Here is a 22,226-nt window from a genome sequence, read left to right on the forward strand (position 1 = left end):
AGTTGAAACTGAGAATCTCAGATCACTTCGTGTCTGCCAACAAAGCAGCAGCAGCTGAAGATGACCAACTTCCTCATGTGTCACAGGGTGATCAGACGTTGCAACAAAAGACATGCATGTGGTAGAGAGAAGAGAAAAAGCTTACAGCACCTGGTATTCCCAAGCGGTCTCCCATCCAAGTACTAACCAGGCCCAACCCTGCTTGGCTTCCGAGATCAGACGAGGTAGGGCATGTTCAGGGTGGTGTGGCCGTAAGCAACAATGTCTGTGACAAATGTGCATTATATAGGTACTGGAATCATACGGTTACACTATGTAACCAGATAATTGCCAAGAGAGGCTTATATGTAGTGTGCACATCTTCATCCCCGATGTGATTATTACCTGCAGTTGAAACTGAGACTCTCAGATCACTTCGTGTCTGCCAACAAAGCAGCAGCAGCTGAAGATGACCAACTTCCTCATGTGTCACATGGTGATCAGACGTTGCAACAAAAGACATGCAGGTGGTAGAGAGAAGAGAAAAAGCTTCCAGCACCTGGTATTCATAAGCAGTCTCCCATCCAAGTACTAACCAGGCCCAACCCTGCTTGGGTTCCGAGATCAGACGAGGTTGGGCATGTTCAGGGTGGTGTGGCCGTAAGCAACAATATCTGTGAACAATGTGCATTATATAGGTACTGGAATCATACGGTTACACTATGTAACCAGATAATTGCCGAGAAAGGCTAACTTGTAGTGGGCACATCTTCTTCCCTGACGTGATTATTATCTGCAATTGAAACTTAAAATCTCAGATCACTTCGTGTCTGCCAACAAAGCAGCAGCAGCTGAAGATGACCAACTTCCTCATGTGTCACAGGGTGATCAGATGTTGCAACAAAAGACATGCATGTGGTAGAGAGAAGAGAAAAAGCTTACAGCACCTGGTATTCCCAAGTAGTCTCCCATCCAAGTACTAACCAGGACCAACCCTACTTGGCTTCCTAGATCAGACGAGGTAGGGCATGTTCAGGGTGGTGTGGCCGTAAGCAACAATGTCTGTGACAAATGTGCATTATATAGGTACTGGAATCATACAGTTCCTCTATGTAACCAGATAATTGCCAAGAAAGGCTGATATGTAGTGGGCACATCTTCATCCCTGATGTGATTATTACCTGCAGTTGAAACTGAGACTCTCAGATCACTTCGTGTCTGCCAACAAAGCAGCAGCAGCTGAAGATGACCAACTTCCTCATGTGTCACAGGGTGATCAGACGTTGCAACAAAAGACATGTAGGTGGTAGAGAGAAGAGAAAAAGCTTACAGCACCTGGTATTCCCAAGTAGTCTCCCACCCAAGTACTAACCAGGCCCAACCCTGCTTGGCTTCCGAGATCAGATGAGGTCGCGCATGTTCAGGGTGGTGTGGCCGTAAGCAACAATATCTGTGAACAATGTGCATTATATAGGTACTGGAATCATACGGTTACACTATGTAACCAGATAATTGCAGAGAAAGGCTGATATGTAGTGGGCACATCTTCATCCCTGATGTGATTATTACCTGCAGTTGAAACTGAGACTCTCAGATCACTTCGTGTCTGCCAACAAAGCAGCAGCAGCTGAAGATGACCAACTTCCTCATGTGTCACAGGGTGATCAGACGTTGCAACAAAAGACATGCATGTGGTAGAGAGAAGAGAAAAAGCTTACAGCACCTGGTATTCCCAAGCAGTCTCCCATCCAAGTACTAACCAGGCCCAACCTTGCTTGGCTTCCGAGATCAGACGAGGTCGGGCAAATTCAGGGTGGTGTGGCTGTAAGCAACAACGTCTGTCACAAATGTGCATTATATAGGTACTGGAATCATACGGTTACTCTATGTAACCAGATAATTGCCGAGAAAGGCTGATATGTAGTGGGCACATCTTCATCCCTGATGTGATTATTACCTGCAGTTGAAACTGAGACTCTCAGATCACTTCGTGTCTGCCAACAAAGCAGCAGCAGCTGAAGATGACCAACTTCCTCATGTGTCACAGGGTGATCAGACGTTGCAACAAAAGACATGCAGGTGGTAGAGAGAAGAGAAAAAGCTTACAGCACGTGGTATTCCCAAGCAGTCTCCCATCCAAGTAGTAACCAGGCCCAACCCTGCTTGGCTTCCGAGATCAGACGAGGTCGGGCAAATTCAGGGTGGTGTGGCTGTAAGCAACAATGTCTGTGACAAATGTGCATTATATCGGTACTGGAATCATAAAGTTCCTCTATGTAATCAGATAATTGCCGAGAAAGGCTAACTTGTAGTGGGCACATCTTCATCCCTGATGTGATTATTAACTGCAGTTGAAACTGAGACTCTCAGATCACTTCGTGTCTGCCAACAAAGCAGCAGCAGCTGAAGATGACCAACTTCCTCATGTGTCACAGGGTGATCAGACGTTGCAACAAAAGACATGCACGTGGTAGAGAGAAGAGAAAAAGCTTACAGCACCTGGTATTCCCAAGCGGTCTCCCATCCAAGTACTAACCAGGCCCAACCCTGCTTGGCTTCCGAGATCAGACGAGGTTGGGCATGTTCAGGGTGGTGTGGCCGTAAGCATCAATATCTGTGAACAATGTGCATTATATAGGTACTGGAATCATACGGTTCCTCTATGTAACCAGATAATTGCTGAGAAAGGCTGATGCGTATTAGGCACATCTTTTTCCCTGTCGTGATTATTCTCTCCAGCGGAAACTGAGACTCTCAGATCACTTCGTGTCTGCCAACAAAGCAGCAGCAGCTGAAGATGACCAACTTCCTCATGTGTCACAGGGTGATCAGACGTTGCAACAAAAGACATGCAGGTGGTAGAGAGAAGAGAAAAAGCTTACAGCACCTGGTATTCCCAAGTAGTCTCCCACCCAAGTACTAACCAGGCCCAACCCTGCTTGGCTTCCGAGATCAGACGAGGTCGGGCATGTTCAGGGTGGTGTGGCCGTAAGCAACAATGTCTGTGACAAATGTGCATTATATCGGTACTGGAATCATACAGTTCCTCTATGTAATCAGATAATTGCCGAGAAAGGCTAACTTGTAGTGGGCACATCTTCTTCCCTGACGTGATTATTATCTGCAGTTGAAACTTAGAATCTCAGATCACTTCGTGTCTGCCAACAAAGCAGCAGCAGCTGAAGATGACCAACTTCCTCATGTGTCACAGGGTGATCAGACGTTGCAACAAAAGACATGCATGTGGTAGAGAGAAGAGAAAAAGCTTACAGCACCTGGTATTCCCAAGCGGTCTCCCATCCAAGTACTAACCAGGCCCAACCCTGCTTGGCTTCCGAGATCAGACGAGGTCGGGCATGTTCAGGGTGGTGTGGCCGTAAGAAACAATGTCTGTGACAAATGTGCATTATATCGGTACTGGAATCATACAGTTCCTCTATGTAACCAGATAATTGCCGAGAAAGGCTAACTTGTAGTGGGCACATCTTCTTCCCTGACGTGATTATTATCTGCAGTTGAAACTTAGAATCTCAGATCACTTCGTGTCTGCCAACAAAGCAGCAGCAGCTGAAGATGACCAACTTCCTCATGTGTCACAGGGTGATCAGACGTTGCAACAAAAGACATGTAGGTGGTAGAGAGAAGAGAAAAAGCTTACAGCAGCTGGTATTCCCAAGAAGTCTCCCATCCAAGTAATAACCAGGCCCAACCCTGCTTGGCTTCCGAGATCAGACGAGGTTGGGCATGTTCAGGGCGGTGTGGCCGTAAGCAACAATATCTGTGAACAATGTGCATTATATAGGTACTGGAATCATACGGTTCCTCTATGTAACCAGATAATTGCCGAGAAAGGCTGATATGTAGTGGGCATATCTTCATCCTTGATGTGATTACTACCTGTAGTTGAAACTGAGACTCTCAGATCACTTCGTGTCTGCCAACAAAGCAGCAGCAGCTGAAGATGACCAACTTCCTCATGTGTCACAGGGTGATCAGACGTTGCAACAAAAAACATGCAGGGGGTAGTGAGAAGAGAAAAAGCTTACAGCACCTGGTATTCCCAAGCAGTCTCCCATCCAAGTACTAACCAGGCCCAACCCTGCTTGGCTTCTGAGAGCGGGCATATTCAGGGTGGTGTGGCCGTAAGCAACAATATCTGTGAACAATGTGCATTATATAGGTACTGGAATCATAGGGTTCCTCTATGTAACCAGATAATTGCCGAGAAAGGCTAACTTGTAGTGGGCACATCTTCTTCCCTGACGTGATTATTATCTGCAGTTGAAACTTAGAATCTCAGATCACTTCGTGTCTGCCAACAAAGCAGCAGCAGCTGAAGATGACCAACTTCCTCATGTGTCACAGGGTCATCAAACGTTGCAACAAAAGACATGCAGGTGCTAGAGAGAAGAGAAAAAGCTTACAGCACCTGGTATTCCCAAGTAGTCTCTCATCCAAGTACTAACCAGGCCCAACCCTGCTTGGCTTCCGAGATCGGGCATATTCAGGGTGGTGTGGCCGTAAGCAACAATATCTGTGAACAATGTGCATTATATAGGTACTGGAATCATAGGGTTCCTCTATGTAACCAGATAATTGCCGAGAAAGGCTAACTTGTAGTGGGCACATCTTCTTCCCTGACGTGATTATTATCTGCAGTTGAAACTTAGAATCTCAGATCACTTCGTGTCTGCCAACAAAGCAGCAGCAGCTGAAGATGACCAACTTCCTCATGTGTCACAGGGTGATCAGACGTTGCAACAAAAGACATGCAGGTGGTAGAGAGAAGAGAAAAAGCTTACAGCACCTGGTATTCCCAAGCGGTCTCCCAACCAAGTAATAACCAGGCCCAACCCTGCTTGGCTTCCGAGATCAGACGAGGTTGGGCATGTTCAGGGTGGTGTGGCCGTAAGCAACAATGTCTGTGACAAATGTGCATTATATCGGTACTGGAATCATACAGTTCCTCTATGTAATCAGATAATTGCCGAGAAAGGCTAACTTGTAGTGGGCACATCTTCTTCCCTGTCGTGATTATTATCTGCAGTTGAAACTTAGAATCTCAGATCACTTCGTGTCTGCCAACAAAGCAGCAGCTGAAGATGACCAACTTCCTCATGTGTCACAGGGTGATCAGACGTTGCAACAAAAGACATGCAGGTGCTAGAGAGAAGAGAAAAAGCTTACAGCACCTGGTATTCCCAAGCAGTCTCCCATCCAAGTACTAACCAGGCCCAACCCTGCTTGGCTTCCGAGATCAGACGAGGTCGGGTATTTTCAGGGTGTTGTGTCCGTAAGCAACAATGCCTGTGACAAATGTGCATTATATCGGTACTGGAATCATACAATTCCTCTATGTAATCAGATAATTGCCGAGAAAGGCTAACTTGTAGTGGGCATATCTTCATCCTTGATGTGATTACTACCTGTAGTTGAAACTGAGACTCTCAGATCACTTCGTGTCTGCCAACAAAGCAGCAGCAGCTGAAGATGACCAACTTCCTCATGTGTCACAGGGTGATCAGACGTTGCAACAAAAGACATGCACGTGGTAGAGAGAAGAGAAAAAGCTTACAGCACCTGGTATTCCCAAGTGGTCTCCCATCCAAGTACTAACCAGGCCCAACCCTGCTTGGCTTCCGAGATCAGACGAGGTTGGGCATGTTCAGGGTGGTGTGGCCGTAAGCATCAATATCTGTGAACAATGTGCATTATATAGGTACTGGAATCATACGGTTCCTCTATGTAACCAGATAATTGCTGAGAAAGGCTGATGCGTATTAGGCACATCTTTTTCCCTGTCGTGATTATTCTCTCCAGCGGAAACTGAGACTCTCAGATCACTTCGTGTCTGCCAACAAAGCAGCAGCAGCTGAAGATGACCAACTTCCTCATGTGTCACAGGGTGATCAGACGTTGCAACAAAAGACATGCAGGTGGTAGAGAGAAGAGAAACAGCTTACAGCACCTGGTATTCCCAAGTAGTCTCCCACCCAAGTACTAACCAGGCCCAACCCTGCTTGGCTTCCGAGATCAGACGAGGTCGGGCATGTTCAGGGTGGTTTGGCCGTAAGCGACAATGTCTGTCACAAATGTGCATTATATAGGTACTGGAATCATAGAGTTCCTCTATGTAACCAGATAATTGCCAAGAAAGGCTGATATGTAGTGGGCATATCTTCATCCTTGATGTGATTACTACCTGTAGTTGAAACTGAGACTCTCAGATCACTTCGTGTCTGCCAACAAAGCAGCAGCAGCTGAAGATGACCAACTTCCTCATGTGTCACAGGGTGATCAGACGTTGCAACAAAAGACATGCAGGTGGTAGAGAGAAGAGAAAAAGCTTACGGCACCTGGTATTCCCAAGCGGTCTCCCATCCAAGTACTAACCAGGCCCAACCCTGCTTGGCTTCCGAGATCAGACGAGGTCGGGCATGTTCAGGGTGGTGTGGCCGTAAGCAACAATGTCTGTGACAAATGTGCATTATATCGGTACTGGAATCATACGGTTCCTCTATGTAACCAGATAATTGCTGAGAAAGGCTGATATGTAGTGGGCACATCTTAATCCCTGATGTGAATATTACCTGCAGTTGAAACTGAGACTCTCCGATCACTTCGTGTCTGCCAACAATCCAGCAGAAGCTGAAGATGACCAACTTCCTCATGTGTCACAGGGTGATCAGACGTTGCAACAAAAGACATGTAGGTGGTAGAGAGAAGAGAAAAAGCTTACAGCACCTGGTATTCCCAAGCGGTCTCCCATCCAAGTACTAACCAGGCCCAACCCTGCTTGGCTTCCGAGATCAGACGAGGTTGGGCATGTTCAGGGTGGTGTGGCCGTAAGCATCAATATCTGTGAACAATGTGCATTATATAGGTACTGGAATCATACGGTTCCTCTATGTAACCAGATAATTGCTGAGAAAGGCTGATGCGTATTAGGCACATCTTTTTCCCTGTCGTGATTATTCTCTCCAGCGGAAACTGAGACTCTCAGATCACTTCGTGTCTGCCAACAAAGCAGCAGCAGCTGAAGATGACCAACTTCCTCATGTGTCACAGGGTGATCAGACGTTGCAACAAAAGACATGCAGGTGGTAGAGAGAAGAGAAACAGCTTACAGCACCTGGTATTCCCAAGTAGTCTCCCACCCAAGTACTAACCAGGCCCAACCCTGCTTGGCTTCCGAGATCAGACGAGGTCGGGCATGTTCAGGGTGGTTTGGCCGTAAGCGACAATGTCTGTCACAAATGTGCATTATATAGGTACTGGAATCATAGAGTTCCTCTATGTAACCAGATAATTGCCAAGAAAGGCTGATATGTAGTGGGCATATCTTCATCCTTGATGTGATTACTACCTGTAGTTGAAACTGAGACTCTCAGATCACTTCGTGTCTGCCAACAAAGCAGCAGCAGCTGAAGATGACCAACTTCCTCATGTGTCACAGGGTGATCAGACGTTGCAACAAAAGACATGCAGGTGGTAGAGAGAAGAGAAAAAGCTTACAGCACCTGGTATTCCCAAGCGGTCTCCCATCCAAGTACTAACCAGGCCCAACCCTGCTTGGCTTCCGAGATCAGACGAGGTCGGGCATGTTCAGGGTGGTGTGGCCGTAAGCAACAATGTCTGTGACAAATGTGCATTATATCGGTACTGGAATCATACGGTTCCTCTATGTAACCAGATAATTGCTGAGAAAGGCTGATGCGTATTAGGCACATCTTTTTCCCTGTCGTGATTATTCTCTCCAGCGGAAACTGAGACTCTCAGATCACTTTTGTCTGCCAACAAAGCAGCAGCAGCTGAAGATGACCAACTTCCTCATGTGTCACAGGGTGATCAGACGTTGCAACAAAAGACATGCAGGTGGTAGAGAGAAGAGAAAAAGCTTACAGCACCTGGTATTCCCAAGTAGTCTCCCACCCAAGTACTAACCAGGCCCAACCCTGCTTGGCTTCCGAGATCAGACGAGGTCGGGCATGTTCAGGGTGGTGTGGCCGTAAGCAACAATGTCTGTGACAAATGTGCATTATATAGGTACTGGAATCATAGAGTTCCTCTATGTAACCAGATAATTGCCAAGAAAGGCTGATATGTAGTGGGCATATCTTCATCCTTGATGTGATTACTACCTGTAGTTGAAACTGAGACTCTCAGATCACTTCGTGTCTGCCAACAAAGCAGCAGCAGCTGAAGATGACCAACTTCCTCATGTGTCACAGGGTGATCAGACGTTGCAACAAAAGACATGCAGGTGGTAGAGAGAAGAGAAAAGGCTAACAGCACCTGGTATTCCCAAGCGGTCTCCCATCCAAGTAATAACCAGGCCCAACCCTGCTTGGCTTCCGAGATCAGACGAGGTGGGGTATATTCAGGGTGGTGTGGCCGTAAGTAACAATGTGTGTAACAAATGTGCATTATATAGGTACTGGAATCATACGGTTCCTCTATGTAACCAGATAATTGCAGAGAAAGGCTGATATGTAGTGGGCACATCTTAATCCCTGATGTGAATATTACCTGCAGTTGAAACTGAGACTCTCCGATCACTTCGTGTCTGCCAACAATCCAGCAGAAGCTGAAGATGACCAACTTCCTCATGTGTCACAGGGTGATCAGACGTTGCAACAAAAGACATGTAGGTGGTAGAGAGAAGAGAAAAAGCTTACAGCACCTGGTATTCCCAAGTAGTCTCCCACCCAAGTACTAACCAGGCCCAACCCTGCTTGGCTTCCGAGATCAGACGAGGTAGGGTATATTCAGGGTGGTGTGGCCGTAAGCAACAATGTCTGTGACAAATGTGCATTATATAGGTACTGGAATCATACGGTTACACTATGTAACCAGATAATTGCCAAGAAAGGCTGATATGTAGTGGGCACATCTTCATCCCTGATGTGATTATTACCTGCAGTTGAAACTGAGACTCTCAGATCACTTCGTGTCTGCCAACAAAGCAGCAGCAGCTGAAGATGACCAACTTCCTCATGTGTCACAGGGTGATCAGACGTTGCAACAAAAGACATGCATGTGGTAGAGAGAAGAGAAAAACCTTACAGCACCTGGTATTCCCAAGCGGTCTCCCATCCAAGTACTAACCAGGCCCAACCCTGCTTGGCTTCCGAGATCAGACGAGGTCGGGCATGTTCAGGGTGGTGTGGCCGTAAGCAACAATGTCTGTGACAAATGTGCATTATATCGGTACTGGAATCATACAGTTCCTCTATGTAATCAGATAATTGCCGAGAAAGGCTAACTTGTAGTGGGCACATCTTCTTCCCTGACGTGATTATTATCTGCAGTTGAAACTTAGAATCTCAGATCACTTCGTGTCTGCCAACAAAGCAGCAGCAGCTGAAGATGACCAACTTCCTCATGTGTCACAGGGTGATCAGACGTTGCAACAAAAGACATGTAGGTGGTAGAGAGAAGAGAAAAAGCTTACAACAGCTGGTATTCCCAAGAAGTCTCCCATCCAAGTAATAACCAGGCCCAACCCTGCTTGGCTTCCGAGATCAGACGAGGTTGGGCATGTTCAGGGTGGTGTGGCCGTAAGCAACAATATCTGTGAACAATGTGCATTATATAGGTACTGGAATCATACGGTTCCTCTATGTAACCAGATAATTGCCGAGAAAGGCTGATATGTAGTGGGCATATCTTCATCCTTCATGTGATTACTACCTGTAGTTGAAACTGAGACTCTCAGATCACTTCGTGTCTGCCAACAAAGCAGCAGCAGCTGAAGATGACCAACTTCCTCATGTGTCACAGGGTCATCAAACGTTGCAACAAAAGACATGCAGGTGCTAGAGAGAAGAGAAAAAGCTTACAGCACCTGGTATTCCCAAGCGGTCTCCCATCCAAGTACTAACCAGGCCCAACCCTGCTTGGCTTCCGAGATCAGACGAGGTCGGGCATGTTCAGGGTGGTGTGGCCGTAAGAAACAATGTCTGTGACAAATGTGCATTATATCGGTACTGGAATCATACAGTTCCTCTATGTAACCAGATAATTGCCGAGAAAGGCTAACTTGTAGTGGGCACATCTTCTTCCCTGACGTGATTATTATCTGCAGTTGAAACTTAGAATCTCAGATCACTTCGTGTCTGCCAACAAAGCAGCAGCAGCTGAAGATGACCAACTTCCTCATGTGTCACAGGGTGATCAGACGTTGCAACAAAAGACATGTAGGTGGTAGAGAGAAGAGAAAAAGCTTACAGCAGCTGGTATTCCCAAGAAGTCTCCCATCCAAGTAATAACCAGGCCCAACCCTGCTTGGCTTCCGAGATCAGACGAGGTTGGGCATGTTCAGGGCGGTGTGGCCGTAAGCAACAATATCTGTGAACAATGTGCATTATATAGGTACTGGAATCATACGGTTCCTCTATGTAACCAGATAATTGCCGAGAAAGGCTGATATGTAGTGGGCATATCTTCATCCTTGATGTGATTACTACCTGTAGTTGAAACTGAGACTCTCAGATCACTTCGTGTCTGCCAACAAAGCAGCAGCAGCTGAAGATGACCAACTTCCTCATGTGTCACAGGGTGATCAGACGTTGCAACAAAAGACATGCAGGTGGTAGAGAGAAGAGAAAAAGCTTACAGCACCTGGTATTCCCAAGCGGTCTCCCATCCAAGTACTAATCAGGCCCAAACCTTCTTGGCTTCCGAGATCAGACGAGGTTGGGCATGTTCAGGGTAGTGTGGCCGTAAGCAACAACATCTGTGACAAATGTGCATTATATCGGTACTGGAATCATACAGTTCCTCTATGTAACCAGATAATTGCCGAGAAAGGCTAACTTGTAGTGGGCACATCTTCATCCCTGATGTGATTATTATCTGTAGTTGAAACTGAGACTCTCAGATCACTTTGTGTCTGCCAACAAAGCAGCAGCAGCTGAAGATGACCAACTTCCTCATGTGTCACAGGGTGATCAGACGTTGCAACAAAAGACATGTAGGTGGTAGAGAGAAGAGAAAAAGCTTACAGCAGCTGGTATTCCCAAGAAGTCTCCCATCCAAGTAATAACCAGGCCCAACCCTGCTTGGCTTCCGAGATCAGACGAGGTCGGGCATGTTCAGGGCGGTGTGGCCGTAAGCAACAATATCTGTGAACAATGTGCATTATATAGGTACTGGAATCATACGGTTCCTCTATGTAACCAGATAATTGCCGAGAAAGGCTGATATGTAGTGGGCATATCTTCTTCCCTGTCGTGATTATTATCTGCAGTTGAAACTTAGAATCTCAGATCACTTCGTGTCTGCCAAAAAGCAGCAGCAGCTGAAGATGACCAACTTCCTCATGTGTCACAGGGTGATCAGACGTTGCAACAAAAGACATGCAGGTGGTAGAGAGAGGAGAAATAGCTTACAGCACCTGGTATTCCCAAGCAGTCTCCCATCCAAGTACTAACCAGGCCCAACCCTGCTTGGCTTCCGAGATCAGATGAGGTCGGGCATGTTCAGGGTGGTGTGGCCGTAAGCAACAATATCTGTGAACAATGTGCATTATATAGGTACTGGAATCATACGGTTACACTATGTAACCAGATAATTGCAGAGAAAGGCTGATATGTAGTGGGCACATCTTCATCCCTGATGTGATTATTACCTGCAGTTGAAACTGAGACTCTCAGATCACTTCGTGTCTGCCAACAAAGCAGCAGCAGCTGAAGATGACCAACTTTCTCATGTGTCACAGGGTGATCAGACGTTGCAACAAAAGACATGCATGTGGTAGAGAGAAGAGAAAAAGCTTACAGCACCTGGTATTCCCAAGCGGTCTCCCATCCAAGTACTAACCAGGCCCAACCTTGCTTGGCTTCCGAGATCAGACGAGGTCGGGCAAATTCAGGGTGGTGTGGCTGTAAGCAACAACGTCTGTGACAAATGTGCATTATATCGGTACTGGAATCATAAAGTTCCTCTATGTAATCAGATAATTGCCGAGAAAGGCTAACTTGTAGTGGGCACATCTTCTTCCCTGACGTGATTATTATCTGCAGTTGAAACTTAGAATCTCAGATCACTTTGTGTCTGCCAACAAAGCAGCAGCAGCTGAAGATGACCAACTTCCTCATGTGTCACAGGGTGATCAGACGTTGCAACAAAAGACATGCACGTGGTAGAGAGAAGAGAAAAAGCTTACAGCACCTGGTATTCCCAAGCGGTCTCCCATCCAAGTACTAACCAGGCCCAACCCTGCTTGGCTTCCGAGATCAGACGAGGTTGGGCATGTTCAGAGTGGTGTGGCCGTAAGCATCAATATCTGTGAACAATGTGCATTATATAGGTACTGGAATCATACGGTTCCTCTATGTAACCAGATAATTGCTGAGAAAGGCTGATGCGTATTAGGCACATCTTTTTCCCTGTCGTGATTATTCTCTCCAGCGGAAACTGAGACTCTCAGATCACTTCGTGTCTGCCAACAAAGCAGCAGCAGCTGAAGATGACCAACTTCCTCATGTGTCACAGGGTGATCAGACGTTGCAACAAAAGACATGCAGGTGGTAGAGAGAAGAGAAAAAGCTTACAGCACCTGGTATTCCCAAGTAGTCTCCCACCCAAGTACTAACCAGGCCCAACCCTGCTTGGCTTCCGAGATCAGACGAGGTCGGGCATGTTCAGGGTGGTTTGGCCGTAAGCGACAATGTCTGTCACAAATGTGCATTATATAGGTACTGGAATCATAGAGTTCCTCTATGTAACCAGATAATTGCCAAGAAAGGCTGATATGTAGTGGGCATATCTTCATCCTTGATGTGATTACTACCTGTAGTTGAAACTGAGACTCTCAGATCACTTCGTGTCTGCCAACAAAGCAGCAGCAGCTGAAGATGACCAACTTCCTCATGTGTCACAGGGTGATCAGACGTTGCAACAAAAGACATGCACGTGGTAGAGAGAAGAGAAAAAGCTTACAGGACCTGGTATTCCCAAGCGGTCTCCCATCCAAGTACTAACCAGGCCCAACCCTGCTTGGCTTCCGAGATCAGACGAGGTCGGGCATGTTCAGGGTGGTGTGGCCGTAAGCAACAATGTCTGTGACAAATGTGCATTATATCGGTACTGGAATCATACGGTTCCTCTATGTAACCAGATAATTGCTGAGAAAGGCTGATGCGTATTAGGCACATCTTTTTCCCTGTCGTGATTATTCTCTCCAGCGGAAACTGAGACTCTCAGATCACTTTTGTCTGCCAACAAAGCAGCAGCAGCTGAAGATGACCAACTTCCTCATGTGTCACAGGGTGATCAGACGTTGCAACAAAAGACATGCATGTGGTAGAGAGAAGAGAAAAAGCTTACAGCACCTGGTATTCCCAAGCGGTCTCCCATCCAAGTACTAACCAGGCCCAACCCTGCTTGGCTTCCGAGATCAGACGAGGTAGGGTATATTCAGGGTGGTGTGGCCGTAAGTAACAATGTGTGTAACAAATGTGCATTATATAGGTACTGGAATCATACGGTTACACTATGTAACCAGATAATTGCCAAGAAAGGCTGATATGTAGTGGGCACATCTTAATCCCTGATGTGAATATTACCTGCAGTTGAAACTGAGACTCTCAGATCACTTCGTGTCTGCCAACAAAGCAGCAGCAGCTGAAGATGACCAACTTCCTCATGTGTCACAGGGTGATCAGACGTTGCAACAAAAGACATGCAGGTGGTAGAGAGAAGAGAAAAAGCTAACAGCACCTGGTATTCCCAAGCGGTCTCCCATCCAAGTAATAACCAGGCCCAAGCCTGCTTGGCTTCCGAGATCAGACGAGGTGGGGTATATTCAGGGTGGTGTGGCCGTAAGTAACAATGTGTGTAACAAATGTGCATTATATAGGTACTGGAATCATACGGTTCCTCTATGTAACCAGATAATTGCAGAGAAAGGCTGATATGTAGTGGGCACATCTTAATCCCTGATGTGAATATTACCTGCAGTTGAAACTGAGACTCTCCGATCACTTCGTGTCTGCCAACAATCCAGCAGAAGCTGAAGATGACCAACTTCCTCATGTGTCACAGGGTGATCAGACGTTGCAACAAAAGACATGTAGGTGGTAGAGAGAAGAGAAAAAGCTTACAGCACCTGGTATTCCCAAGTAGTCTCCCACCCAAGTACTAACCAGGCCCAACCCTGCTTGGCTTCCGAGATCAGACGAGGTAGGGTATATTCAGGGTGGTGTGGCCGTAAGCAACAATGTCTGTGACAAATGTGCATTATATAGGTACTGGAATCATACGGTTACACTATGTAACCAGATAATTGCCAAGAAAGGCTGATATGTAGTGGGCACATCTTCATCCCTGATGTGATTATTACCTGCAGTTGAAACTGAGACTCTCAGATCACTTCGTGTCTGCCAACAAAGCAGCAGCAGCTGAAGATGACCAACTTCCTCATGTGTCACAGGGTGATCAGACGTTGCAACAAAAGACATGCATGTGGTAGAGAGAAGAGAAAAACCTTACAGCACCTGGTATTCCCAAGCGGTCTCCCATCCAAGTACTAACCAGGCCCAACCCTGCTTGGCTTCCGAGATCAGACGAGGTCGGGCATGTTCAGGGTGGTGTGGCCGTAAGCAACAATGTCTGTGACAAATGTGCATTATATCGGTACTGGAATCATACAGTTCCTCTATGTAATCAGATAATTGCCGAGAAAGGCTAACTTGTAGTGGGCACATCTTCTTCCCTGACGTGATTATTATCTGCAGTTGAAACTTAGAATCTCAGATCACTTCGTGTCTGCCAACAAAGCAGCAGCAGCTGAAGATGACCAACTTCCTCATGTGTCACAGGGTCATCAAACGTTGCAACAAAAGACATGCAGGTGCTAGAGAGAAGAGAAAAAGCTTACAGCACCTGGTATTCCCAAGCGGTCTCCCATCCAAGTACTAACCAGGCCCAACCCTGCTTGGCTTCCGAGATCAGACGAGGTCGGGCATGTTCAGGGTGGTGTGGCCGTAAGAAACAATGTCTGTGACAAATGTGCATTATATCGGTACTGGAATCATACAGTTCCTCTATGTAACCAGATAATTGCCGAGAAAGGCTAACTTGTAGTGGGCACATCTTCTTCCCTGACGTGATTATTATCTGCAGTTGAAACTTAGAATCTCAGATCACTTCGTGTCTGCCAACAAAGCAGCAGCAGCTGAAGATGACCAACTTCCTCATGTGTCACAGGGTGATCAGACGTTGCAACAAAAGACATGTAGGTGGTAGAGAGAAGAGAAAAAGCTTACAGCAGCTGGTATTCCCAAGAAGTCTCCCATCCAAGTAATAACCAGGCCCAACCCTGCTTGGCTTCCGAGATCAGACGAGGTTGGGCATGTTCAGGGCGGTGTGGCCGTAAGCAACAATATCTGTGAACAATGTGCATTATATAGGTACTGGAATCATACGGTTCCTCTATGTAACCAGATAATTGCCGAGAAAGGCTGATATGTAGTGGGCATATCTTCATCCTTGATGTGATTACTACCTGTAGTTGAAACTGAGACTCTCAGATCACTTCGTGTCTGCCAACAAAGCAGCAGCAGCTGAAGATGACCAACTTCCTCATGTGTCACAGGGTGATCAGACGTTGCAACAAAAGACATGCAGGTGGTAGAGAGAAGAGAAAAAGCTTACAGCACCTGGTATTCCCAAGCGGTCTCCCATCCAAGTACTAATCAGGCCCAAACCTTCTTGGCTTCCGAGATCAGACGAGGTTGGGCATGTTCAGGGTAGTGTGGCCGTAAGCAACAACATCTGTGACAAATGTGCATTATATCGGTACTGGAATCATACAGTTCCTCTATGTAACCAGATAATTGCCGAGAAAGGCTAACTTGTAGTGGGCACATCTTCATCCCTGATGTGATTATTATCTGTAGTTGAAACTGAGACTCTCAGATCACTTCGTGTCTGCCAACAATCCAGCAGAAGCTGAAGATGACCAACTTCCTCATGTGTCACAGGGTGATCAGACGTTGCAACAAAAGACATGTAGGTGGTAGAGAGAAGAGAAAAAGCTTACAGCACCTGGTATTCCCAAGCGGTCTCCCATCCAAGTACTAACCAGGCCCAACCCTGCTTGGCTTCCGAGATCAGACGAGGTCGGGCATGTTGAGGGTGGTGTGGCCGTAATCAACAATATCTGTGAACAATGTGCATTATATAGGTACTGGAATCATACGGTTCCTCTATGTAACCAGATAATTGCCGAGAAAGGCTGATATGTAGTGGGCATATCTTCATCCTTGATGTGATTACTACCTGTAGTTGAAACTGAGACTCTCAGATCACTTCGTGTCTGCCAACAAAGCAGCAGCAGCTGAAGATGACCAACTTCCTCATGTGTCACAGGGTGATCAGACGTTGCAACAAAAGACATGCAGGTGGTAGAGAGAAGAGAAAAAGCTTACAGCACCTGGTATTCCCAAGCGGTCTCCCATCCAAGTACTAATCAGGCCCAAACCTTCTTGGCTTCCGAGATCAGACGAGGTTGGGCATGTTCAGGGTAGTGTGGCCGTAAGCAACAACATCTGTGACAAATGTGCATTATATCGGTACTGGAATCATACAGTTCCTCTATGTAACCAGATAATTGCCGAGAAAGGCTAACTTGTAGTGGGCACATCTTCATCCCTGATGTGATTATTATCTGTAGTTGAAACTGAGACTCTCAGATCACTTCGTGTCTGCCAACAATCCAGCAGAAGCTGAAGATGACCAACTTCCTCATGTGTCACAGGGTGATCAGACGTTGCAACAAAAGACATGTAGGTGGTAGAGAGAAGAGAAAAAGCTTACAGCACCTGGTATTCCCAAGTAGTCTCCCACCCAAGTACTAACCAGGCCCAACCCTGCTTGGCTTCCGAGATCAGACGAGGTAGGGTATATTCAGGGTGGTGTGGCCGTAAGCAACAATGTCTGTGACAAATGTGCATTATATAGGTACTGGAATCATACGGTTACACTATGTAACCAGATAATTGCCAAGAAAGGCTGATATGTAGTGGGCACATCTTCATCCCTGATGTGATTACTACCTGCAGTTGAAACTGAGACTCTCAGATCACTTCGTGTCTGCCAACAAAGCAGCAGCAGCTGAAGATGACCAACTTCCTCATGTGTCACAGGGTGATCAGACGTTGCAACAAAAGACATGCATGTGGTAGAGAGAAGAGAAAAACCTTACAGCACCTGGTATTCCCAAGCGGTCTCCCATCCAAGTACTAACCAGGCCCAACCCTGCTTGGCTTCCGAGATCAGACGAGGTCGGGCATGTTCAGGGTGGTGTGGCCGTAAGCAACAATGTCTGTGACAAATGTGCATTATATCGGTACTGGAATCATACAGTTCCTCTATGTAATCAGATAATTGCCGAGAAAGGCTAACTTGTAGTGGGCACATCTTCTTCCCTGACGTGATTATTATCTGCAGTTGAAACTTAGAATCTCAGATCACTTCGTGTCTGCCAACAAAGCAGCAGCAGCTGAAGATGACCAACTTCCTCATGTGTCACAGGGTGATCAGACGTTGCAACAAAAGACATGTAGGTGGTAGAGAGAAGAGAAAAAGCTTACAACAGCTGGTATTCCCGAGAAGTCTCCCATCCAAGTAATAACCAGGCCCAACCCTGCTTGGCTTCCGAGATCAGACGAGGTTGGGCATGTTCAGGGTGGTGTGGCCGTAAGCAACAATATCTGTGAACAATGTGCATTATATAGGTACTGGAATCATACGGTTCCTCTATGTAACCAGATAATTGCCGAGAAAGGCTGATATGTAGTGGGCATATCTTCATCCTTCATGTGATTACTACCTGTAGTTGAAACTGAGACTCTCAGATCACTTCGTGTCTGCCAACATAGCAGCAGCAGCTGAAGATGGCCAACTTCCTCATGTGTCACAGGGTGATCAGACGTTGCAACAAAAGACATGCATGTGGTAGAGAGAAGAGAAAAAGCTTACAGCACCTGGTATTCCCAAGCGGTCTCCCATCCAAGTACTAACCAGGCCCAACCCTGCTTGGCTTCCGAGATCAGACGAGGTCGGGCATGTTCAGGGTGGTTTGGCCGTAAGCGACAATGTCTGTCACAAATGTGCATTATATAGGTACTGGAATCATAGAGTTCCTCTATGTAACCAGATAATTGCCAAGAAAGGCTGATATGTAGTGGGCATATCTTCATCCTTGATGTGATTACTACCTGTAGTTGAAACTGAGACTCTCAGATCACTTCGTGTCTGCCAACAAAGCAGCAGCAGCTGAAGATGACCAACTTCCTCATGTGTCACAGGGTGATCAGACGTTGCAACAAAAGACATGCACGTGGTAGAGAGAAGAGAAAAAGCTTACAGCACCTGGTATTCCCAAGCGGTCTCCCATCCAAGTACTAACCAGGCCCAACCCTGCTTGGCTTCCGAGATCAGACGAGGTCGGGCATGTTCAGGGTGGTGTGGCCGTAAGCAACAATGTCTGTGACAAATGTGCATTATATCGGTACTGGAATCATACGGTTCCTCTATGTAACCAGATAATTGCTGAGAAAGGCTGATGCGTATTAGGCACATCTTTTTCCCTGTCGTGATTATTCTCTCCAGCGGAAACTGAGACTCTCAGATCACTTTTGTCTGCCAACAAAGCAGCAGCAGCTGAAGATGACCAACTTCCTCATGTGTCACAGGGTGATCAGACGTTGCAACAAAAGACATGCAGGTGGTAGAGAGAAGAGAAAAAGCTTACAGCACCTGGTATTCCCAAGTAGTCTCCCACCCAAGTACTAACCAGGCCCAACCCTGCTTGGCTTCCGAGATCAGACGAGGTCGGGCATGTTCAGGGTGGTTTGGCCGTAAGCGACAATGTCTGTCACAAATGTGCATTATATAGGTACTGGAATCATAGAGTTCCTCTATGTAACCAGATAATTGCCAAGAAAGGCTGATATGTAGTGGGCATATCTTCATCCTTGATGTGATTACTACCTGTAGTTGAAACTGAGACTCTCAGATCACTTCGTGTCTGCCAACAAAGCAGCAGCAGCTGAAGATGACCAACTTCCTCATGTGTCACAGGGTGATCAGACGTTGCAACAAAAGACATGCAGGTGGTAGAGAGAAGAGAAAAAGCTAACAGCACCTGGTATTCCCAAGCGGTCTCCCATCCAAGTAATAACCAGGCCCAACCCTGCTTGGCTTCCGAGATCAGACGAGGTGGGGTATATTCAGGGTGGTGTGGCCGTAAGTAACAATGTGTGTAACAAATGTGCATTATATAGGTACTGGAATCATACGGTTCCTCTATGTAACCAGATAATTGCAGAGAAAGGCTGATATGTAGTGGGCACATCTTAATCCCTGATGTGAATATTACCTGCAGTTGAAACTGAGACTCTCCGATCACTTCGTGTCTGCCAACAATCCAGCAGAAGCTGAAGATGACCAACTTCCTCATGTGTCACAGGGTGATCAGACGTTGCAACAAAAGACACGTAGGTGGTAGAGAGAAGAGAAAAAGCTTACAGCACCTGGTATTCCCAAGTAGTCTCCCACCCAAGTACTAACCAGGCCCAACCCTGCTTGGCTTCCGAGATCAGACGAGGTCGGGCATATTCAGGGTGGTGTGGCCGTAAGCAACAACGTCTGTGACAAATGTGCATTATATAGGTACTGGAATCATACGGTTACACTATGTAACCAGATAATTGCCAAGAAAGGCTGATATGTAGTGGCCACATCTTCATCCCTGATGTGATTATTACCTGCAGTTGAAACTGAGACTCTCAGATCACTTCGTGTCTGCCAACAAAGCAGCAGCAGCTGAAGATGACCAACTTCCTCATGTGTCACAGGGTGATCAGACGTTGCAACAAAAGACATGCATGTGGTAGAGAGAAGAGAAAAACCTTACAGCACCTGGTATTCCCAAGCGGTCTCCCATCCAAGTACTAACCAGGCCCAACCCTGCTTGGCTTCCGAGATCAGACGAGGTCGGGCATGTTCAGGGTGGTGTGGCCGTAAGCAACAATGTCTGTGACAAATGTGCATTATATCGGTACTGGAATCATACAGTTCCTCTATGTAATCAGATAATTGCCGAGAAAGGCTAACTTGTAGTGGGCACATCTTCTTCCCTGACGTGATTATTATCTGCAGTTGAAACTTAGAATCTCAGATCACTTCGTGTCTGCCAACAAAGCAGCAGCAGCTGAAGATGACCAACTTCCTCATGTGTCACAGGGTCATCAAACGTTGCAACAAAAGACATGCAGGTGCTAGAGAGAAGAGAAAAAGCTTACAGCACCTGGTATTCCCAAGCGGTCTCCCATCCAAGTACTAACCAGGCCCAACCCTGCTTGGCTTCCGAGATCAGACGAGGTCGGGCATGTTCAGGGTGGTGTGGCCGTAAGAAACAATGTCTGTGACAAATGTGCATTATATCGGTACTGGAATCATACAGTTCCTCTATGTAACCAGATAATTGCCGAGAAAGGCTAACTTGTAGTGGGCACATCTTCTTCCCTGACGTGATTATTATCTGCAGTTGAAACTTAGAATCTCAGATCACTTCGTGTCTGCCAACAAAGCAGCAGCAGCTGAAGATGACCAACTTCCTCATGTGTCACAGGGTGATCAGACGTTGCAACAAAAGACATGTAGGTGGTAGAGAGAAGAGAAAAAGCTTACAGCAGCTGGTATTCCCAAGAAGTCTCCCATCCAAGTAATAACCAGGCCCAACCCTGCTTGGCTTCCGAGATCAGACGAGGTTGGGCATGTTCAGGGCGGTGTGGCCGTAAGCAACAATATCTGTGAACAATGTGCATTATATAGGTACTGGAATCATACGGTTCCTCTATGTAACCAGATAATTGCCGAGAAAGGCTGATATGTAGTGGGCATATCTTCATCCTTGATGTGATTACTACCTGTAGTTGAAACTGAGACTCTCAGATCACTTCGTGTCTGCCAACAAAGCAGCAGCAGCTGAAGATGACCAACTTCCTCATGTGTCACAGGGTGATCAGACGTTGCAACAAAAGACATGCATGTGGTAGAGAGAAGAGAAAAACCTTACAGCACCTGGTATTCCCAAGCGGTCTCCCATCCAAGTACTAACCAGGCCCAACCCTGCTTGGCTTCCGAGATCAGACGAGGTCGGGCATGTTCAGGGTGGTGTGGCCGTAAGCAACAATGTCTGTGACAAATGTGCATTATATCGGTACTGGAATCATACGGTTACACTATGTAACCAGATAATTGCCAAGAAAGGCTGATATGTAGTGGGCACATCTTCATCCCTGATGTGATTACTACCTGCAGTTGAAACTGAGACTCTCAGATCACTTCGTGTCTGCCAACAAAGCAGCAGCAGCTGAAGATGACCAACTTCCTCATGTGTCACAGGGTGATCAGACGTTGCAACAAAAGACATGCATGTGGTAGAGAGAAGAGAAAAACCTTACAGCACCTGGTATTCCCAAGCGGTCTCCCATCCAAGTACTAACCAGGCCCAACCCTGCTTGGCTTCCGAGATCAGACGAGGTCGGGCATGTTCAGGGTGGTGTGGCCGTAAGCAACAATGTCTGTGACAAATGTGCATTATATCGGTACTGGAATCATACAGTTCCTCTATGTAATCAGATAATTGCCGAGAAAGGCTAACTTGTAGTGGGCACATCTTCTTCCCTGACGTGATTATTATCTGCAGTTGAAACTTAGAATCTCAGATCACTTCGTGTCTGCCAACAAAGCAGCAGCAGCTGAAGATGACCAACTTCCTCATGTGTCACAGGGTGATCAGACGTTGCAACAAAAGACATGTAGGTGGTAGAGAGAAGAGAAAAAGCTTACAACAGCTGGTATTCCCGAGAAGTCTCCCATCCAAGTAATAACCAGGCCCAACCCTGCTTGGCTTCCGAGATCAGACGAGGTTGGGCATGTTCAGGGTGGTGTGGCCGTAAGCAACAATATCTGTGAACAATGTGCATTATATAGGTACTGGAATCATACGGTTCCTCTATGTAACCAGATAATTGCCGAGAAAGGCTGATATGTAGTGGGCATATCTTCATCCTTCATGTGATTACTACCTGTAGTTGAAACTGAGACTCTCAGATCACTTCGTGTCTGCCAACATAGCAGCAGCAGCTGAAGATGGCCAACTTCCTCATGTGTCACAGGGTGATCAGACGTTGCAACAAAAGACATGCATGTGGTAGAGAGAAGAGAAA

General features: G+C 46.6%; 1 protein-coding gene, 36 non-coding genes and 21 pseudogenes across 37 annotated transcripts in view; 1 reads left to right on the forward strand and 57 right to left on the reverse strand.

Moving 5' to 3' along the window:
* The window catches only part of LOC140292462 (NLR family CARD domain-containing protein 3-like), a 596,771-nt gene that overhangs the window by 163,828 nt on the left and 410,717 nt on the right, over window positions 1-22,226 (forward strand). The window lies entirely within an intron of this gene.
* Window positions 139-257, reverse strand: LOC140297907 (5S ribosomal RNA). Its single transcript, XR_011913601.1, has one exon. It is a non-coding gene; the product is annotated as a 5S ribosomal RNA (ribosomal RNA).
* Window positions 527-645, reverse strand: LOC140292083 (5S ribosomal RNA; annotated as a pseudogene).
* Window positions 915-1,033, reverse strand: LOC140303804 (5S ribosomal RNA; annotated as a pseudogene).
* LOC140297445 (5S ribosomal RNA) lies at window positions 1,303-1,421 on the reverse strand. Its single transcript, XR_011913179.1, has one exon. It is a non-coding gene; the product is annotated as a 5S ribosomal RNA (ribosomal RNA).
* On the reverse strand, window positions 1,691-1,809 carry LOC140299025 (5S ribosomal RNA). Its single transcript, XR_011914613.1, has one exon. It is a non-coding gene; the product is annotated as a 5S ribosomal RNA (ribosomal RNA).
* On the reverse strand, window positions 2,079-2,197 carry LOC140269035 (5S ribosomal RNA; annotated as a pseudogene).
* On the reverse strand, window positions 2,467-2,585 carry LOC140295713 (5S ribosomal RNA). Its single transcript, XR_011912895.1, has one exon. It is a non-coding gene; the product is annotated as a 5S ribosomal RNA (ribosomal RNA).
* On the reverse strand, window positions 2,855-2,973 carry LOC140279807 (5S ribosomal RNA). Its single transcript, XR_011909363.1, has one exon. It is a non-coding gene; the product is annotated as a 5S ribosomal RNA (ribosomal RNA).
* Window positions 3,243-3,361, reverse strand: LOC140304836 (5S ribosomal RNA). The gene has a single exon (XR_011915295.1). It is a non-coding gene; the product is annotated as a 5S ribosomal RNA (ribosomal RNA).
* Window positions 3,631-3,749, reverse strand: LOC140290649 (5S ribosomal RNA; annotated as a pseudogene).
* On the reverse strand, window positions 4,019-4,127 carry LOC140294675 (5S ribosomal RNA; annotated as a pseudogene).
* LOC140290879 (5S ribosomal RNA) lies at window positions 4,397-4,505 on the reverse strand (annotated as a pseudogene).
* On the reverse strand, window positions 4,775-4,893 carry LOC140297007 (5S ribosomal RNA; annotated as a pseudogene).
* LOC140299924 (5S ribosomal RNA) lies at window positions 5,160-5,278 on the reverse strand (annotated as a pseudogene).
* LOC140294104 (5S ribosomal RNA) lies at window positions 5,548-5,666 on the reverse strand. Its single transcript, XR_011912742.1, has one exon. It is a non-coding gene; the product is annotated as a 5S ribosomal RNA (ribosomal RNA).
* LOC140282774 (5S ribosomal RNA) lies at window positions 5,936-6,054 on the reverse strand. The gene has a single exon (XR_011909947.1). It is a non-coding gene; the product is annotated as a 5S ribosomal RNA (ribosomal RNA).
* LOC140291148 (5S ribosomal RNA) lies at window positions 6,324-6,442 on the reverse strand. The gene has a single exon (XR_011912425.1). It is a non-coding gene; the product is annotated as a 5S ribosomal RNA (ribosomal RNA).
* Window positions 6,712-6,830, reverse strand: LOC140295724 (5S ribosomal RNA). Its single transcript, XR_011912896.1, has one exon. It is a non-coding gene; the product is annotated as a 5S ribosomal RNA (ribosomal RNA).
* Window positions 7,100-7,218, reverse strand: LOC140282836 (5S ribosomal RNA). The gene has a single exon (XR_011909950.1). It is a non-coding gene; the product is annotated as a 5S ribosomal RNA (ribosomal RNA).
* LOC140298085 (5S ribosomal RNA) lies at window positions 7,488-7,606 on the reverse strand. The gene has a single exon (XR_011913764.1). It is a non-coding gene; the product is annotated as a 5S ribosomal RNA (ribosomal RNA).
* Window positions 7,875-7,993, reverse strand: LOC140279872 (5S ribosomal RNA). Its single transcript, XR_011909372.1, has one exon. It is a non-coding gene; the product is annotated as a 5S ribosomal RNA (ribosomal RNA).
* Window positions 8,263-8,381, reverse strand: LOC140269449 (5S ribosomal RNA; annotated as a pseudogene).
* On the reverse strand, window positions 8,651-8,769 carry LOC140298505 (5S ribosomal RNA). The gene has a single exon (XR_011914145.1). It is a non-coding gene; the product is annotated as a 5S ribosomal RNA (ribosomal RNA).
* LOC140289849 (5S ribosomal RNA) lies at window positions 9,039-9,157 on the reverse strand. The gene has a single exon (XR_011912294.1). It is a non-coding gene; the product is annotated as a 5S ribosomal RNA (ribosomal RNA).
* Window positions 9,427-9,545, reverse strand: LOC140291940 (5S ribosomal RNA; annotated as a pseudogene).
* On the reverse strand, window positions 9,815-9,933 carry LOC140304898 (5S ribosomal RNA). Its single transcript, XR_011915301.1, has one exon. It is a non-coding gene; the product is annotated as a 5S ribosomal RNA (ribosomal RNA).
* Window positions 10,203-10,321, reverse strand: LOC140290650 (5S ribosomal RNA; annotated as a pseudogene).
* On the reverse strand, window positions 10,591-10,709 carry LOC140288016 (5S ribosomal RNA; annotated as a pseudogene).
* Window positions 10,979-11,097, reverse strand: LOC140314335 (5S ribosomal RNA; annotated as a pseudogene).
* LOC140301007 (5S ribosomal RNA) lies at window positions 11,366-11,484 on the reverse strand. The gene has a single exon (XR_011914888.1). It is a non-coding gene; the product is annotated as a 5S ribosomal RNA (ribosomal RNA).
* Window positions 11,754-11,872, reverse strand: LOC140297369 (5S ribosomal RNA). The gene has a single exon (XR_011913110.1). It is a non-coding gene; the product is annotated as a 5S ribosomal RNA (ribosomal RNA).
* On the reverse strand, window positions 12,142-12,260 carry LOC140298155 (5S ribosomal RNA). The gene has a single exon (XR_011913828.1). It is a non-coding gene; the product is annotated as a 5S ribosomal RNA (ribosomal RNA).
* Window positions 12,530-12,648, reverse strand: LOC140282901 (5S ribosomal RNA). Its single transcript, XR_011909959.1, has one exon. It is a non-coding gene; the product is annotated as a 5S ribosomal RNA (ribosomal RNA).
* LOC140295299 (5S ribosomal RNA) lies at window positions 12,918-13,036 on the reverse strand. Its single transcript, XR_011912857.1, has one exon. It is a non-coding gene; the product is annotated as a 5S ribosomal RNA (ribosomal RNA).
* On the reverse strand, window positions 13,305-13,423 carry LOC140298250 (5S ribosomal RNA). The gene has a single exon (XR_011913914.1). It is a non-coding gene; the product is annotated as a 5S ribosomal RNA (ribosomal RNA).
* On the reverse strand, window positions 13,693-13,811 carry LOC140291292 (5S ribosomal RNA; annotated as a pseudogene).
* LOC140298506 (5S ribosomal RNA) lies at window positions 14,081-14,199 on the reverse strand. The gene has a single exon (XR_011914146.1). It is a non-coding gene; the product is annotated as a 5S ribosomal RNA (ribosomal RNA).
* LOC140289862 (5S ribosomal RNA) lies at window positions 14,469-14,587 on the reverse strand. Its single transcript, XR_011912297.1, has one exon. It is a non-coding gene; the product is annotated as a 5S ribosomal RNA (ribosomal RNA).
* LOC140304971 (5S ribosomal RNA) lies at window positions 14,857-14,975 on the reverse strand. The gene has a single exon (XR_011915306.1). It is a non-coding gene; the product is annotated as a 5S ribosomal RNA (ribosomal RNA).
* LOC140290651 (5S ribosomal RNA) lies at window positions 15,245-15,363 on the reverse strand (annotated as a pseudogene).
* Window positions 15,633-15,751, reverse strand: LOC140288026 (5S ribosomal RNA; annotated as a pseudogene).
* LOC140298099 (5S ribosomal RNA) lies at window positions 16,021-16,139 on the reverse strand. The gene has a single exon (XR_011913777.1). It is a non-coding gene; the product is annotated as a 5S ribosomal RNA (ribosomal RNA).
* On the reverse strand, window positions 16,409-16,527 carry LOC140288037 (5S ribosomal RNA; annotated as a pseudogene).
* Window positions 16,797-16,915, reverse strand: LOC140298507 (5S ribosomal RNA). Its single transcript, XR_011914148.1, has one exon. It is a non-coding gene; the product is annotated as a 5S ribosomal RNA (ribosomal RNA).
* Window positions 17,185-17,303, reverse strand: LOC140289873 (5S ribosomal RNA). Its single transcript, XR_011912298.1, has one exon. It is a non-coding gene; the product is annotated as a 5S ribosomal RNA (ribosomal RNA).
* On the reverse strand, window positions 17,573-17,691 carry LOC140293617 (5S ribosomal RNA; annotated as a pseudogene).
* Window positions 17,961-18,079, reverse strand: LOC140299179 (5S ribosomal RNA). The gene has a single exon (XR_011914706.1). It is a non-coding gene; the product is annotated as a 5S ribosomal RNA (ribosomal RNA).
* LOC140298097 (5S ribosomal RNA) lies at window positions 18,349-18,467 on the reverse strand. The gene has a single exon (XR_011913775.1). It is a non-coding gene; the product is annotated as a 5S ribosomal RNA (ribosomal RNA).
* Window positions 18,736-18,854, reverse strand: LOC140282964 (5S ribosomal RNA). The gene has a single exon (XR_011909962.1). It is a non-coding gene; the product is annotated as a 5S ribosomal RNA (ribosomal RNA).
* LOC140272468 (5S ribosomal RNA) lies at window positions 19,124-19,242 on the reverse strand (annotated as a pseudogene).
* On the reverse strand, window positions 19,512-19,630 carry LOC140268259 (5S ribosomal RNA). Its single transcript, XR_011907524.1, has one exon. It is a non-coding gene; the product is annotated as a 5S ribosomal RNA (ribosomal RNA).
* Window positions 19,900-20,018, reverse strand: LOC140289885 (5S ribosomal RNA). The gene has a single exon (XR_011912299.1). It is a non-coding gene; the product is annotated as a 5S ribosomal RNA (ribosomal RNA).
* On the reverse strand, window positions 20,288-20,406 carry LOC140305050 (5S ribosomal RNA). The gene has a single exon (XR_011915317.1). It is a non-coding gene; the product is annotated as a 5S ribosomal RNA (ribosomal RNA).
* On the reverse strand, window positions 20,676-20,794 carry LOC140290652 (5S ribosomal RNA; annotated as a pseudogene).
* On the reverse strand, window positions 21,064-21,182 carry LOC140289897 (5S ribosomal RNA). Its single transcript, XR_011912300.1, has one exon. It is a non-coding gene; the product is annotated as a 5S ribosomal RNA (ribosomal RNA).
* LOC140289909 (5S ribosomal RNA) lies at window positions 21,452-21,570 on the reverse strand. The gene has a single exon (XR_011912301.1). It is a non-coding gene; the product is annotated as a 5S ribosomal RNA (ribosomal RNA).
* On the reverse strand, window positions 21,840-21,958 carry LOC140293620 (5S ribosomal RNA; annotated as a pseudogene).

The sequence above is a fragment of the Leuresthes tenuis genome, unplaced genomic scaffold (genome assembly GCF_036924035.1).
Source record: "Leuresthes tenuis unplaced genomic scaffold, fLeuTen1.0.hap1 SCAF_1, whole genome shotgun sequence".
Classification (NCBI taxonomy): Eukaryota; Metazoa; Chordata; class Actinopteri; order Atheriniformes; family Atherinopsidae; genus Leuresthes; species Leuresthes tenuis.